The 7983-nt window shown below is 27.5% G+C and overlaps 1 pseudogene; it reads right to left on the bottom strand.

Annotated features, from left to right (window-relative positions):
- Window positions 1-738: 738 nt before the first annotated feature.
- LOC113386873 lies at window positions 739-7382 on the bottom strand (annotated as a pseudogene).
- Window positions 7383-7983: the final 601 nt, after the last annotated feature.

Below are 7983 nucleotides of genomic sequence, written 5' to 3'. Positions count from 1 at the left end.
TATTTGGTTTTAAAGAAAAGCGTTTCTACGATTGATAACCAACTTGTAAAAATCAATACAACAAAGTGCATTGTTGCAAGATATATTTGCATGTACAGTATATAGCAAGAATTTGAGATAAAAAATTGTTCAAAGATTGTGTTCGGTTTTCGAAGTTTTGGGCGCCCAGTATCATTATTTTTAAAATGAGGGTAATTTTCAGGTCATATTCTTTAAAAACCACATTCAAAAACACCTACTTCCTGTTTTAAAAATGTATTAAACCAAAATAAATTCAAAAATGTAAAAAAAATAACTCCAAAACTTTTTTTAATTATTGAAATAAAAGTGAGTTGATACTATTTTGATCTTTGCAAACATATAAATGACAACGCATTTGTTATTTAATCGTTTAGTCAATAATATAGATTATCTTTAGTATTTATGTAACATTTAATTCACTAATATTAAGAAAATTGTAATAAATGTATAAAATCATATTGTCAAATTAGAACCAAATCAAAAATTTAAAAATAACATTTAGCATGTTTAAATTTCAGTGTAATAATCATTACATATATGTTGTCTAAAACAGTTTAAAGAGAAGTCTAACTAAAATTTATATATATACAAAAAAAAAACTTAGCAATCACTACAAAATAGCAATAAGTAAATGTGATAACTAAGTGTCATGAATAATATTACTTTATGCTAAAAGCCTTTAGCACAATTATTAATTTTAATCTAACAAAGCCTTACCAGAATATGTACAATTAGAATTATTCATTAATTCTTTTTCACACAATATATCATAATACTGTATCTCTTACTGAGCCCACTGTGATCATAACTATTTTCCAAGCAAGATATTTAGTTAGCTTCCCGGTACGGAGCTAAAAAAAAGTATGATACAAAAATTAAAACCATGAACCCAATTACTCAAATACTGACACTACATTATAAAAATTTAGATAAATAAATATCAAACAACCATAACAAATAAACTATCACTTAAAACTACTCAACATTAAATTTTACATAAAGCTAGTAAAGTAAAGCAAAATACATACTGGAATGATCACTTAAAAAACATTTACGTATCAGAAAGATAATTGAAAAATATTGTAATTTTTCAAAGTATAAAATTATTGGCAATAACACAAATATTGTGTTATTTATATTATAAAAACTATTGAATTTTGAAAATGTGACCATTCTAGCTTAAACATTATCAACATATACAAGAAATAGAATATTCTACAATGAAATAATTATATACATTAAATACCTGATGTATTGGGTTGCACTTGAGAAGTACCAGCAGCCCCCAAGTTTGGCGCTCCAGGTTTTTGCTTGAGAATTGTCCAGTCGAATAAGTAATCATATTCATGATTCAAAGTGCGGAACAGAATACGGAACAACTGAAATATTGATATGCAAAGAGTTATTTATCATTTAACATAAAAATCTACTGAGCATTGAAATAAAAATAAGAATAGATCAAGTTATGGAATTGAGTAATTAAAAAAATAATAATTCCTGTAATTTAAAACTTATGAATATATTTGTACAGGTTGTTATAACTGTACATACTTTGCAAAATCATAAAACTTTCATGCATTATTTTAATATACGTAGTAGATTTTTCTATTAAAATTACCAATATTTTTATTACATTTACATATTATATATTAATACTTATTGAATGTTATAAAGCAATGCAAATTTTCAAAATATGTAATGATCTATTACATATTAAAATAAATAGATATAAGGAGATTATGATTTCATATAAATAGAACTACAGAACATACATACCTGTCTTAAATACATATAATCAGGACCCTCATCAAATCTCAGGCCTCGGCAATAATTTAAATACATTGCAAATTCAGCTGGAAAACCCTAGAATTGATAATTATTAGAATATTGTAATATAAAAAATTATTATAAAGCATATAAAAATACATTCATCTACTATAAATAGATGTGTAATCCTAAATTAAATTAGTTTCAACTTGAAATTACACTTGTAAACTAAACAACCTTTCCATAAAGATCTTTTCAGTGTGCGTAGATACCATTATAAACTTGTTTAATTACAAAGATTATATTCAATTTGTATATTAAAATATTTTCACACAAAAAACACAAATATTTACCTATTAACTGAAAATTATTACAATCAAGTTCACTACAAGTTGCAAAAGGTGCAAAATGAAAGAATAAATTCTAGAATTAATATTTCAATTAAAAACTAAATATTATATTTTAATATTAAAATATAAATAAAGATCTAAAATAATACATACCTACACAATACTTCAACAGGTGTGGACATTTTCTTTCTGAAATTTTTTCATATTTTTGCTTCTTAGTGGCAGCTTTGAGCCCCTGCCACGGTAATGAGCCTCTGTTAAATACATTAGTACATACCCTAAAGATTCCATATCATCGCGTCTTGATTGTTCAATACCAAGATGTGCATTAATTGATGCATAACGGGCAGTGCCTGTGAATAATAAACCGTATAAAAATATTATCTCAAAAATAGCTTTAATAAACTATAATAATAATAATTTAGCTTTAATAATAATAATAAACTATTAAGCTATGACTATATTATTACCTGTGAGATTCTGCTTCCCGATATCCGATGTGCAACCTAGATCTGAGATCCCGGTACTTTTTAGCCAATCCGAAATCTATCAGATATAATTTATTACAATGGCGTCCAATTCCCATTAGAAAATTATCAGTTTGATATCACGATGAATGAAGCTCTTGGCATGAAGGAATTCTATACGAGCCACCATTTGATCTACAAATGAAGTATAATTGATTTTTTGTTTTAAATAAAAAATAAACTAGTAGTGTATGGCATCGTGCCTTAAGCAAATTGCTGGAACTTTCCGTACCAAAAATTAAATTTTTTAAAGAAGATTAAAATTGTTTTAAACTTTGAAAAAATCAGATTTTTGAGAAATTTTTAAATTTTTGATAAAAAAAATTGACTTTAAAAAAAAAATTGGAAATTTTAAGTTTTTTTTATTTGGAAATTTTGAACTTTTTCAAAGCAATCGCACGGATTTAGTCTGCATAGAGACGCAATATCGAAGCGCGTAGCGCCGCGTCGCCGTCTAACGGGCGAAAGATGTTACGAAACCCATAGAAATGTAAACAAAATTGATACACATTATTAAAATCTCCATAAAATATATCTAATGGTCATTATTCCCTCGAAATGGCAATTTTTTACTTTTTTTTTTACTATATCTCATATACACAAACATCCATTTTTTCTAAGGTATGCCAATATTTCAGATATATAAAAAATTTCATTTTCATTTTTTTGTGATTAATATAAGTTGCCCTATGGGAAGATAATACATATTTTAAGACACTTAAGGATCTTATTAGAGTAGATTTGCAATTTTTCTTTTTAACACTAGAAAGACGGACGCAGTCATTTTGACTGTTTTCCATTTTCAAACATAAAAATAACTATGTATTTGAAATCGCAGCTTCGTGAAATTTTGTGACTTTTATACAATATAAATGCGTAGATAAATCGTATTATTTGCCTTATCTCACTTTTATTTTCAATATTCTTACATGTTATGCCTGCATGGACGGAAAACAGTCATTTTGACTGCTCTAGAAATTTTACATAAACAAACGGCTTTGTTATTGTATTGCAAATCGTTATCTCGCGATAATTCATCTCGAATGAGCCATAATGCATTTGTTACATAGAAAAACCGAATTATGGTAAGTATTGACATTAGACCGGTCTTTTTCACATAGTAACTTTCAGTATAACGCGTTGTTCAGTTGATTTTTTAGAACTTATAAATAAAATGTCGAAGAGAAGTGAATTGTTGCAAAAGCTAACACACATAAGTGAAGAGTGTTCCGATATAGAATAAAAATAAAATCAAAAATTGGGCACAATCATCTGAAGATGAATTGGATTATATTCCACGTGAATCATCTGATTCTGAGGGTAGCGATGAAGTGTATCACTATTGATGAAAATGAAAGTGTCATCAGTGTATGCAGGAGGGTGCTAAGTGGCTCAGAAACTGATGAATGAATTCAAGAACGGAAACAGCTGTCGATGGTACTGTATGGACAAAAATGCCGAAGGTGGTACTCCAGGAAGGTCATCATCTAATTGTGTCTTCAAGGGTGTGAAAGGGCCAACAAGCTATGCAAAAAAGAAAATTATTATAGGTGATCTTGTCAGTGCATTTTCGTTGATAATAGATAATTATATTATCAAACACATAAAACAGTGCACAGAAGAAGAGGGCAGTCGAATTTCGGAGTACGATTGGACAACATCGTTACCGGAAATACGTGCAATTATTGGAATTGTATATGCTCGTGGGGCCTATGAGAGCAAAAAAATTGAAATTGACTTATTTATGGTCAGCAAAGAAGACATGGCAGATCAAAGGTAAAGAAATATACCGTGAAATCCAGTTCCAATCCAGTAGATGACCTCTGCAAATATTTTCAATATTTTGGATTTGGCTGCGATAAATGCCTGGATTCTTTATAAGGAAGCGACAGGAATAAAAATCCAAAGAAAACAAATTCTTTGAGAACAGTTTTTGTTTGAATTGGCAGAACTTTCCGCGACTACACGACATCAACAAAAAAAAATCAAAGGAAAATGATGACCCACAGACATCATGCAAATACCAATAGAAATAAAAGAAATTTTGCTAAATAAGACTTTGTAATAATAATAAAACTAATAATACGTGTCAAAGTTGCAACAAACATGTTTGCGGAAAATGTATTCATGAAAACATCTTAAATTATATTTGCATGAATTGTAAAAATAATGAACTTCTTTTTCAGATGAACTATTTTTTTTTATTTTTAGCACTTATAGATGATTTGTATAAATGTAAATAGTACATGAAATAATAAAAATTAATTTTAAACAAATTTCTAAACGCATTATTTATTTTTTCCACGACGCAGTCATTTTGACTGTTTTCAGGCAATGTAGGTATATTCAATTCGTCCGTCTTTCTAGTGTTAAATATTCAATCAATTATATTATGATAATTACCTGCTAACATAAGAAAGTTTTTAATAGTAAATTTACGGCCACAAAAATTAAATAGATCTTCTAGGGAAGGTCCCAACAATTCCATTACCAAAACATTGTATTGTCTCTCTGTGCCAAACCATCTATATAATAATAAAAAGAAAAATGAGTTAAATTTTATTCTATGGAATATAATATTAATTTTAATAGCATTATGAAAATTAACTTGTTAATTGAACTATGTTTAGAACTATGTTTATAGCCTGATGTTCAAGTATAGTTCTGGAAAAACTGTTATATATATATCTACAATTAAGTTTGTATCTTCTTTGTGTTTATGTGTATTTAGGAAATTTAAGTACGAATTTAATTTTAGTGATTCAACAGTTTTATTAATTACAAAATATATATACATATATATATGCTATGATTACATTTGAAATCGCACTGGATACATTTTACATAGATTTGTCAGAGTTGAAAACAAGGTTAATATTACGAGGATAATTAATAACGCAAGATACTAATTCATAGATTAAAATTGTCTTCAAGATGCTCACGGATTCAATTCAAGTATAGTGTAATAAATTTCAATCCACATTTTTTTCAAAATCTAAGTGCTTTTATCATGTAATTAAATACTACAATTAAAATATTTTTTCAAATCATTTGGACAATGCTATTCTAATCAAACTTATGTAAGACTTGTAAAAAAAATATTTCAAACTATATTTAAAAATTTAAGCATAACATGGTACCTGACATGTGGAATACCAACACCCCCTTGGAGGACTTTATAAAGTTTACTTTCATATAACAATTGAGGATGTCTAGCACGACATTCTTCCAATTTAACAGCAACTTCCTGCAATAATACACACAAGATCAAATTATTAAACAAAAATGTCAAGACCCAATGTTGAAACAATAATAATTCCAAGTTGTTTACGTGTGAGCCAAAGCCAATATCTTTAAACAAATATGTTGATAAAGAATACAATTGAAATAGTATTTTGAACATTCAATATTCACAGTAATGAGATGCATAATTGAAACTTCATTAGCATGACATGAATGAAATTTTATTACCATCAAGTTAATCAAATAATATAAATTCATTTAAAATATCATTGCTAAATTAATGAAGTTTGCATCATGAATCTATAATTTTGTCTCTAGACTACTCGAACATTTTATATTTCAACACATTGACTATTTAATAGAAAAATTTAATTCAAAACTCTTAAAAATGGTCAAATCAAGTACTTTAAAATGGTCAAAGTAACAATACTTTAAAAAATCAGACATTTGGCAAGACTACAAAGTTTTAAATATATTTAAGTCTTAACAATATATAATTGCTGTGAATTATGAGAACACTGCACATTTATCAAAAAATTGTTAAAATGAGTTCCAAGTTGTATTTTGAAAAGAAAATAGTTTTTAGAATTTATTACTTTATGTTTTAAAATTATGATAATTAGAATGTATTATTGTTGAATAAACTTCTAAAAAATCATGCTAGAAATATAAAATAACTATATTTTTTAAATAATCATAGCATTATTAAAATAATTAGTTCTTAAAAAAAAAGGAAAATTCGATATAAAAATAATGATATGTACATTTGCGCAAAATTTATTTCATAAAAAAATTAAATATGCCTCCGTAATATTTTCTATATCAAAATGATATAACTATAACAACGGAGCCAGATGGAATTATTGATAAAATTCTTGCACGGCCCACGATTGTTTTAGACATTTCTAAATATGGAATATATTCAAACTTTTAAATGTCAAACAAGAAGCGAATCCATATTTATTAATATATTAAACTTTCTAAAGAAAATGTTTAGGAATAATTATGATTACATAAAAAGTGACATTTAATACTTTTACTTAACCTTTATTGTAAATTTTCATGATGGACAAAATATAATTATTTTTAAACAAGGTCATTTTTTTGATAGATTAAATGGTAAAATATGTGAAACGATGTCTTTTGTATATGGATAGTATACACAAGTCTGTTGTTTGGTATGATAGGCCAAAATCGAGTTACATATGTACGTACCTCTCCATTTGTAATATTGATGCCAAGATATATGTCACCGAAGGAGCCACTACCGATTTTGCGAATGAGACGGTATTTAAGGCCGACAATGAAATCCTTGAGTATAGCCGCCATTATCACTCGGCTCATAAGTCCCAGTCTACAATTTTGTTAGCTCAATCACTAAAACGAGCACAATATTTAACTTCCCAAACGATCACTTCTGCACCGACATTTCCCTTCCTAAATCTGACCTCTGACGTCACAACGGGTTGCTTCAATTGCTCGCTGCTTTCAGACTCAGCCGTTCTTTTGTTCAGAGCCACTTGCTAGCCGAGAGACGCATGCTAACCAACACAAGGGCAGAAATCGAAATTCACTGGATTGTTTGATACCCAAAATATAACGGATAGCGTTTCCAATAGTGAAGGATAGAATTAGCACACCAACATTTTTGCTTTAATTTCACGATCGAATATTGCTTAGATTTTTATTTGTTTCGAAAAGCCACTTAAATGTCATTTGATGACAATTCATTTTTTTACAATCATGATTTTTTTCAAACCACGATATAAACTATAAGTACCTTTTAGTCTTTAAAATATTAACAAATGTTATAAAACGTAGAGTAAAAGTAAGAAAAATTATTATATATAAATTGTGGTAAATATGAATATATAAATAAGTGGTGGCATCGTGCTTTAAAGCAAATTGCTGGGGACTTCCCGTATTGTAATAAAATATTCGAGGTATATTAAATGTTTTCAAATAGATTATTATAAATACTGTAAAACTTATATATGTTTACAGAAAAGTAAAATTTAAGTAAATGAAAGAATTTGATTAAATAAAGGACATTGTCTAATATTCATAAGAATTAT

This window comes from Ctenocephalides felis, unplaced genomic scaffold (assembly GCF_003426905.1).
Source record: "Ctenocephalides felis isolate EL2017-DRISC unplaced genomic scaffold, ASM342690v1 CF-g0.4_SCAFFOLD_03571, whole genome shotgun sequence".
NCBI lineage: Eukaryota > Metazoa > Arthropoda > Insecta > Siphonaptera > Pulicidae > Ctenocephalides > Ctenocephalides felis.
The sequence above is the reverse complement of the archived record's forward strand: the minus strand, read 5'-3'. Positions and strand labels throughout refer to the sequence as shown.